The following is a 10,054-nucleotide window of genomic DNA, read 5'->3' as shown; positions in this document are numbered from 1 at the left end:
AAATTTGGCCCACTTTAGTCCAGATGCTGCTCTCATCTACACCCACAATGACCCTCAATATTTTTTCCATTTTACTGAAAACTTCCTCACTTGAATATTCCCACTGATTTCATTGAGAAGACCTGGTGAGTAAAGATTACTTGTGTCAGGTTTAAGCCCCCTGGATGACTGATTTAATTCTGACCATCAACATCTGATCTTTACACGGATGCCCTAACTCTGTAAAAGGATATAGAGTTGTAGTTGGAGGAAATGTTATGGAGGATGCTCACTATGATTGGGGCCACTGGTTGCTCACCTCCTGATACCTCAGCTTGCTTCATCCCTTCCACTTCCCCTAACTACTCCAGATGGGAGTGAGTGCAACGTGGCCAAGCCCAGGAGGAGAGAGGGCCCAAAGGGAGACAGACTCCTACAGGATGACAGGACCTCATCTAAGCAGACCAAACACTTCTATCACAGGGAGCCACTTTGCAACAGAGCCACTGTGCTACTAGGGCTGAGCCCATGCCCATGGGGAAAGCCCAGGACCACAGGGAAGAGATGGGAAGTTGGGGGCAGAAACAGGAAGGGGTGTTAAGATGGGCACTCTCAATGGGAGTGAGGGGAGCCAGGATGGCTGCTCTGCAAGGAGAGATAGGAAGGGGTGTAGGGTGTGAGGCCATGGAGGTTTTTCACCTTCCTCTGTAGCATGGGGCACGGATCACTTGCTGGAAGGTTCTCTGCATCTTGGGGTCTTCAAACCATTATTTGAGGACTTCAATATCTGAGATATACGTGAGAGGATTATTCCAGGAGTGGGTGGGTGAGATTCTTTGGCCTGCATTGTGCAGGGGGTCAGACTAGATCAGTGGTCCCCAACCACTGGAGGTTGCCGGGTGCCAGGGGGCGTGGCTGTTCGCCCGCCAGGCACTAGAGGGCGGGGACACTTGCGCGCCCGGAGCTGGCACCCCCTCCCAAGTGCCACGCGCCCGGGGCCGGCACCTCCAAGCGCTGCGCACCTGGGGCCGGAGCTCCCCCCAAGTGCCGTGCACCTGGGGCCAGCGCTATCCCCCCCAAGCCCCGCGTGCCCAGTGGCAGCGCCCCAACCAAGCGCCGCGCGCCCAGAGTGCAGGCAGCCAATCCGCGGCGCTCCCGGGGCCGGTGCTCGCCGTGCACCCGGGGCCAGTTCCGGCACCATGCATGTGCCCAGGGCCAGGCCAGCCCTGAGCACTTGGCGGGTGCACACAAATGCCCCCGCGGGCGCCATGGTGCCCGCAGGCACCGTGTTGGGGACCACTGGACTAGATGATCATAATGGTCCCTTCTGACCTTAAAGTCTATGAGTCTATGAGAAGTTGGATGATGTGCAGGAGAGGGGAGAGGCCAGGATATCAAGAACAGGATAGGGAGTTGGGGTATTCTGCTTGGGCACTAGGAGACAGTCAGGGTGTCAGGGACAGGAGGGCGATAGTATTGTTGCTTTGCATGGAAATCAAGGGAAGCTACTGAGACTCTGCAAGGGGGAAGCCAGCTCCAGGCTGGGAAGAGGGGTTCATGTTTTTCTTGCCAGGGCTAGCTGTTCCTGACCCCAGCCCAGTCACCTTGATTCCTACTGGGCCTCACTCTCACCTGCACCCCAGGCAACCATGGAATCTCATCCAGGCTGAGTTACCAGCCAGGCTCTTGCAGCGCCCACCTAAGGGGCAGTGGAACTTGTCAGTGGCATGTGCGGTATATGGAAGATTTCTATGTAGCCATGTGTGCGCACAGTATATAAAGAACATTGGTGAGAACTAAAGTGCTTCCCCACTGCATCTTTGAATAAGGCAGAAGTGAGGTAGCTCTTAAAAGTGGTGAGGTCCCTTGCCACCACACACACGCTTCCTTGTAATTCAAGCACTGCAGCTCAGCCCTTGCTGGTAGCAGCATATGGGGTTGAAAGGGAGCTTTGGAAAGTCCTGCTGGTTATGATCAGAAATCTCTGCCTACTGATTTGTAGGAGGAAAACTTGCCTTCCCTGGGACTCCAGTGAAACTTTGCACTGAATGCTGTGGGAAAAGGGGTCCCATGCCTAGGGAAGAAATGGGAGATGGTGGCTCTGAGAAACCCGGTGTTCCATACCATTCCTTCTCGTTTGGTCTGGTTTCCATGAAGGGAGCTTCCAGGTGGCCTCCTCAACCATCTCTGCACAGACCTCACCCACATGCTGGATGAGAGCATTGTTTCCCTGTGTCCTGCTCAACTGCCTCAGGGCAAACTTTTCTTCCCCAAAACCTCAGATTTGCTTTGCACAAAAAAGCCCCGATCGCGAAAATGGCGATCAGGGCTTTTTTGCGGAAAAGCGCGTCTAGATTGGCATGGACGCTTTTCTGCAAAAAGTGCTTTTGCGGAAAAGCGTCCGTGCCAATCTAGACGCTCTTTTCCACAAATGCTTTTAACGGAAAACTTTTCCGTTAAAAGCATTTGCGGAAAATCATGCCAGTCTAAATGTAGCCAGTTAGTAGATCATGAATCACTGTGAAGGGTCAAAAACATTCCCTTTGATCAAAACAACAGCTTAAAGAAATGGTAATCTCATTTGGCTCTTATCTCCAGCTACCGTTCTTAATACTTATTCCACTAAAGTATTTGTTCCTTGTAAGTGCATAGCACAGTCCATTTTGTTTAGAGATATGTCTGAAAGCAACATTTCATAGATAAGAAAAAAATGTTTTGACTGACCAAATGGAAAAAAAACAGGACAATTCTGGCAGCTAGTAGGTTTGGAGGTGACAGAGTCTCTTTCCCTAAAATGTGTATGGAAAGTACTCTTCCAACAGCTGTTTGGTGACAGACAAAACAACAATGTACTAAATAGCCTGTGATTGTGGACAGTGTTGCACTAGATCAGTGAATTTCAACCTTTTTAATTTGAAGACCCCCTACAAAATTTCGGAGATGTGGACTCCTGTCATGGCTCATTCCCCACTCTGGCACCATAAATGCAAAAGTGGGGGCCAGCAAAAGTACCCCAAAACCTTATCTACCAGGCTTTGGTATAAAACTTCCCCCCAAAATCTTAACAACCTAGATTTTGGAGATAAAAATTCCGCTGCCACCATCCAACTATTGATACAAAGATCCAGGGAGAGATCACTTGGGAAATCTCACCCCTGAAGTACAAACCAGGACACAAAAATTAACCAATACCAGTTTAATAAAAATAAAAGAGAAAGAACTTTTATTATCACTACAATATTCCTGTTGCAAGCATAATGACTAGATGGAAAAGTAACAAAATAATATACTCATGGAGAAACTCCACCTTGGGCCTAGAACTTAGTTACAAAGGAAAGCCAAAACATTTTTTTAAAAAGTGCACAGACATCAGATCCCATTTCCCAAACCATAAAACAAACGGATTTATCTAAAAACCTTACCCTACTTACAGAAAGTGAAGAATGGTTTCTTGGAGAGAGAGACATGTCTCTCTCTCTCAGTTGCTGGAGAGGAACTCCCCAGGACAAAGGAGGGAAAACCCCCAAAATTTCTTTGTCCCAGTTTGAAATTCCTACCTACATTTCTGTTGGCTGCCTGCCACCTGATTTAGGTAAGGGACATAGATAATCCCTTAGTTCCCAGGATGCTGGCAATTCCTCATGGTCATGACAACTCCTTTAAAAATCTTAGACATAGTTCTCAGATCAGAAGTTGTAAACCACTAAAATAGAACATCACACAACATAATTAAGGGTGATACTAAAAATAACAGGTAAGGATTGATCCAGATCCCTTTTAAAGAAAAATCATAACAATGCAGTATAAATCTTGTTTTGTAGGCTTGTTTATCATTCTGCAATACAATTCTAAGTGGGTTATGAGATCAGGAAGTGCTGGCCAAACACTCCTACTGCAAGTCATTGTCAGAACAGAAAAGATACAAGAAGAAACTAGTTAGACAGTACTTGGTCCTTCCATGAGGGCAGCGGACTGACTCGATGACCTCTCAAGATCCCTTCCAGTCCTAGGATTCTATGATTCTATGAAACTCCAGTTTTCTATATTCATTGTTACCTCTTGTGGCCCAAGCAGTTAGCTAATTGAGTGTCTTGCAGCTCATTTCCAGTAGGAGTTTAGGAGAAATGGTGGAGTCAGGTATTTCTTTGAAGCAATCCTATTTATTTACATTTCACCAAACTCCCAGCATTATACTTCCATGTTTTTTCTCATAAAAGAACCAGTAATTTCACTTACCACCATTCTTTCCCCACCTCTCTTTGAGAATTAACAAATAAGAAATCTCTAATGTACATTTCCCTTCCTAGCTAGCTTCCAAAAACAACCACATGGAGTCAGACTAATTTAACATGTAAGTAGTAAAAACAATTTATTTGATGTATCATTTTTTTAAAAACTCAATGAATTGGGGCAAAAGCCCACGTTACAATATAAATGCTCACATGTGTATAATACACATAACTCCAGTATTCTACAACTTGCAGCTTCCCTGGAGAAAATCAGTTCTTCTGCTGGCCTCTAGGCAGACTGGTGCCAATCTAAAAGATGGCTCATAATTATGCCTTTTTTCTCCCACTTGACATCCAACAATGTGGTTTTGAGCCATGCATGTATAAATACAAGAAATGCCTCTCAGTAGGTTCCACATACTTACATAAACACTTCACAATAACAAATTGTATGCATGCTGCTACGGGCATTTTACATATTTAGCATTTTAAATTATGCACAGTGATGTATGCTCTGTAATGAATGAAATAAAATAAATGGTATTGCCTAGGGGCCACTTAAAAAAAAAATCTCATAAATTAAGGGCATTTATAGCACAAAGAATACAACTTCAGTTACCAACCTGAAACAGATATATAATAGCAAAAACAGGAAGGGATGAAATTGTAATTTTTGTGACAAAAGGCTGGTAATGGCCAATTATTCTGACTCTAAACTACCCTTTGACCAAAAACAGCAGGACATTTATAATTGTTTTTCTCACCCAAACCTAGGCACAAACTTGGACCAAAAAGAATAGACACTGGTGAATATTGTCTTAATAACTGATCCCATTTGTTCTGAGGATTTGTCTACATGAGGTGTGATTCCTAGCTTCCATGGACATATTTGCACTAGCTCATTGAGCTAGTACGCTAAAAATAGTAATGTAGTCAGGGTATCACTGACAGCAGTGAGCAACCAGCAGTGACAGAGGCTGGTCATGCCAAAATAAACTCTCTGAACCCTGTTGATATGTGCTTCACACAGCCATGTTACCATGACTACATGTGAATATGTGTAAGTGAGCTTGGAACTGTTACCCTATTTTCACTTAAGACCAACTCGGGGTTACATATATATTGCTTTTATTAAATGCTATTGTTTAATTAAATGGAATATAATGGAAAAGAGATTGAACTTGATCACACACATCCATACACTCATATACAAATAAACAAACCCTGTCTTGCTTTTCCTTAGTTACCAGTCTGTCACTCACATTAACTCACTGGCCAAGTGAGTTAAATATGAGGGGGAGGAGCAGGGACTTCTCTTGGTCTGGACTGACGTTCTGATCTTGACAAGATGAGATCCAGAGTTTCATGCAAGATGCCCTATCTTTTATAGGACTTTTCTCCCATACAAGTCTATACATTTTGCTGCATCAGTTCTTAATCAATTACCATTTTAACATCTGTTTATCTTCCCAACTGACATTAGTACAGTGAGTTGGTGCCTCCTTCCCAGTGTTAGTTCAAGGCTGTCTTGTTTGTAAAAGGGTGCTAGCTCTTTACACTCCAAGGCTATCCATAATGTCCTGCGCTGATCTGCTTTGTTTAGGCCTCAATTTTTGGTACCTTGACACCTCTTCTCCAAACACTCACATTCCAAACTCATTCATCCCCCTCCCCAGGAACTGTACAGTCATTTCACACATGGGAAAAGGGATACAATTGTCCATACAAAAGGTATCAATCTCTTTCAATACAAAGAATCATTCATCATATTTTTTTATAACATATCTATGTTCTAATTACGTCTAAGAGCAACAGTGGGATCATGCTGAATCAGAAGAATCTTCCTGATCCCTTTCTCACATAATGGGATATTACAGAGCTCAAAAGATTACAAAACTTACATTCACATTATACTGCATTGGGCAGAGGCTTTATACAACAGGAATTACCCCTACTTTCAAGTTTAGGTGTAACCGAAGAGTGACTAGCGTCTCCCTAAGTATGTCTACACTACAGAGGTTTTTTTTCGGAAAAACAGCCAATTTTCTGAAAAAAACTTCACTTACGTCCACACTGCAATTGCGTTTTTTTGAAAGAAAATCGAAAGAACAGAGGGGTTTTTCTGACATCAGTAATTCTCTTTCTATGAGGAAGAAGCCTTTTTCCGAAAGAGCTCTTTCGGAAAAAGGCGCGTGTGAACGGGGAGAAGGGAGTTCTTTCGGAAGAAGAGGAAAGAGGAAAAAGCACAGGTGCCCTGGTGGCTACTTCGTCCATAGTAATCATAGTTTAAATGTGAGACAGCGTCCATTCATTGTGGATGCTATCTTTCAAAAAAGCAGATTGCTTTTTCCATGCTCTGTTGCAGTGTTGACACACTCTTTCGGAAGAAGTTTTTCAGAAGATGTCTTCTAGAAAAGCTTGTTCTGAAAGAAGCCTGCAGTCTAGATGTAGCCCCTGCAACCTTAGCCCAAACTGGTGGCAAAATTTACATTCTACAAGTCTATGCTGTACCACCAGATGTCACTATGACCAGAGTGATATTTTTACATCTAGCATTGTATTCAGCCTAGATTTTTTTGTGGTGTAGAAAGACAAAGCTGTCTAGCTTTGTGAAATACTATTTGCTTATTTGTAGCTTATAGGTTTTCTTTAATAAAATAGCTGAACTGTGATTTCACATTTCATGGCAGTAGCTACTTGGCTGTCATCTCACCAAATTCCCTGTAGCTGTTCCTTAAACCAAAATTGTGTATCCAGGTTGAAGAATTCATAATCACCATCAGATAAATGTAGTCAGATAAAAACACATCTGGGCAATTGTATCAAATCCTCATTCTAAAGTAGGTTGCTATCATATTCACGGTCCCTTTTGGTCAATTTCATGGTCATAAGATTTTAAAACTCCTAAGTTTCATGATTTCAAATATTTAAATCTGAAATTTCAGTGTTGTAATTGTAGGGGTTGTAACCCCAAAGGAGTAGTGGGGAGGTGGTTGTGAGATTATTGTAGGGGGTTCTCGGTATTCCCATCCTTGCTTGTGCCCTGCTGCTGACGGTGGCACTGCTTTCAGACCTGGGTTCTTGGTCAGCAGTCACCAGTCTCCAGCCACTTAGTTCTGAAGAGAGCGCAGAAGTGAGGGTGGAAATATCGTGATTCCACTACAATAATAGTGCAACCCCCCTCCCAAAACTTCAATAGAATAAGGTTTCCTTAGGCCTGGGGCCATAGCAGGTGTAGGGCAGTGTAAACTGCATGGCAGCACAACTTCACAGATGATTAATCAGCCCCGCCCAGTCAGTCAGCTCGGCCCATAGAGCCCTGAGCCTCTGACTGGGTGGGGCTGATTAACACCTGTGAAGTTGTGCTGCCCCACAGTTTAGAGAGAACACTGGTGTAGGGCCCTACCCCAGCATTCTGCCCGTGGCACCACCCCCAACCCCACCCCTTTCTGACCTTTCCCAGGGCCTGCCCCTGTTCCACGCGGGGTCCCCCCAGTCTACACCCTACTATAACACTGCAAGCCCTTTTGCTCCTTTTTGTTCTCCTGTCCAACTATGGGTCCAAAACCAGAGAGTGAGAGCTTCTCCAGTCCCAGAGCTGCAGCTCAGGTAGGTGGGCATACTGGGGCTTCTACCACCCAACATTTCTGCTAGAGAGCGGATTGGGTACAGGGACTTGCCCTGCTGGGGATGGGTTTGGAAGCCACTGGAGGGGCTTACCCTGATGGGAACCAGGTCAGGGGCCATGGAGGGGCTTCACTGATGCTGCAAAGCTGTGTCAGGGTGTGCATGCTTCCTCTGACCTGGTGGCTGGGGCTCTTGGAAACAGGCGCCATCAGCTCCGTGGTTAATCCGTCACTGCCCCCACAACATTGTTTTAGGTTGGTACCTACAGTATGAGAAACACTGCTGTGTAGTATAGTTTATGAGTGCACAAAAGACCAGATTTTATGGGGAGAAACCAGATTTCATCATCCATGATGCATTTTTCACAGACATGAATTTGGAAGGACCCTAGGTATCTCTTCCCCATATTTGACAGACTGTTTTCTAATGTCTCTATTGACTTCCTTGACCTTTTGGATCTGGAAGATCATTCAATGAACAGAGTGGTATGAGGACATAAGTGGAAGAAACAAGTGGCAGAACTGTCAGAACAAAGTTGGGAGAGGAAATGTTTGGACATAGTTAACATTGTGTGAAGGTAAGAATGAGAAATGATTTACATTTCATCTATGGATAATGGAGTGGAATGCTTCTATCAAGGCTGTTCCCCACTCTGGCACAATAAATGCAGAAGTGAGGGGCCTGCAAAAGCACCCCAAAACCTGATCTCTACAGGCTTTGGTACAAAATCTTTCTCCCAGAATCCTAATATCCGGATTTTGGCGAATAAAAAATGCTGCCACCACCCAAGTATTCCAAAGAAACCAGGGAAGAGATCACCTGGGAAACCTCCTCCCTAAAATAACACCAGGACACACAAATTTACCAATACCAGTTTATTAGAAATAGAAAACAAACTTTTATTATCAAAACAATACCATAGTTGCAAGCATAATTAAGTGGCTAGATGAAAAAGAGCCACCAATTGATATACTCATGGGGGATCTCCCATGGGCACAAACTTGGTTACAAAAGGAAAACACTTTTAAAAGGAAAAGAAAAAAATACACTTCAAACAGCTCAGACATCAATTCCACAGTCCCAAATCAGAAAACAATAAAACCTGATGGATTATCTAGACTTTGCCCTACTTACACTTATAAGAAGTCCATTCTTGGGAGAGAAACAGGCCTTCCCATCTCCCTGTTATGTGGAAGAAAACGCTCTGACTCAGACAAGGAGGGAAAAGTTAAAAATTCCTTTGTCCCAGTTTGAAATCTCTACCTGCATTACTATTGGCTGACCAGATATCTGGCTAGAGATAGGAGACATAGTTAACTCCTTAGTCCCCAGGTGCTGGCCAGCCCTCATGGTTATGACATGCCTCCAAATTGCAGAGGGTGCTGGACAGCTTCTGGCCACACTGGCTGTGATTTCTTCTGGGAAGCCTGGGATAAAACATAGTTAATAAGTACATGCACACTTTACTAGACTATGGAATACATGAAAATTAAACAAACCCCTTCCACCTCTGTGGAGTACCATGACTGATATACAGCTGTGTCTACACTGGTGCGATCTTGTGCAAAAGCGGCCGCTCTTGCGCAAAAACTTGCTGCCTGTCTACACTAGCTGCGTGTTCTTGCACAAGTAAACTGATGTTCTAATGTCTGAAATCAGGGCTTCTTGTGCCAGAACTCTGATGCTCCCGCTCAGGAATAAGCCCTTTTGCCCAACTGTTCTTGCGCAAGAGGCCAGTGTAGACAGGCAACATGAATTTCTTGCCCAAGAAAGCCCTATGGTTAAAATGGCCATTAGAGCTTTCTTGCACAAGAGAGCATCTACACTGGCATGGATGCTCTTGTGCAAAAGCACATGCCAGTATAGACGCTTTCTTCTGGAAGAGTTTTTGCAGAAGAACTCTTCCGCAAAAGAGTTTTTGCGTGAGAACGCGCCAGAGTAGACATAGCTAGAGAGTCCTAAGTAAATTTCTTGTAGAGTATTACTTTTGCAGGGCCTTTTTGCCAAGGCCCTCATCTCGTAGTTGACTCATTATAACTGCCCCTTTAACCAATCACACTCTCAGTTTCAAAATCAAATTTAGAACAGCATGGGGTCCTGACCCAAAGCTCAATTGACTAGGCACTGTGCATTCTGTGGAATACACCACTGTCATACACCAGGCTGGGTCTTGACTCTGCTGAGGGCATCAGCTCAGGGTGAATTGCTCAAAACCAGAG

The sequence above is a fragment of the Pelodiscus sinensis genome, chromosome 2 (assembly GCF_049634645.1).
Source record: "Pelodiscus sinensis isolate JC-2024 chromosome 2, ASM4963464v1, whole genome shotgun sequence".
In the NCBI taxonomy this organism is placed as follows: Eukaryota; Metazoa; Chordata; order Testudines; family Trionychidae; genus Pelodiscus; species Pelodiscus sinensis.
Note: the sequence above shows the minus strand (reverse complement) of the source record.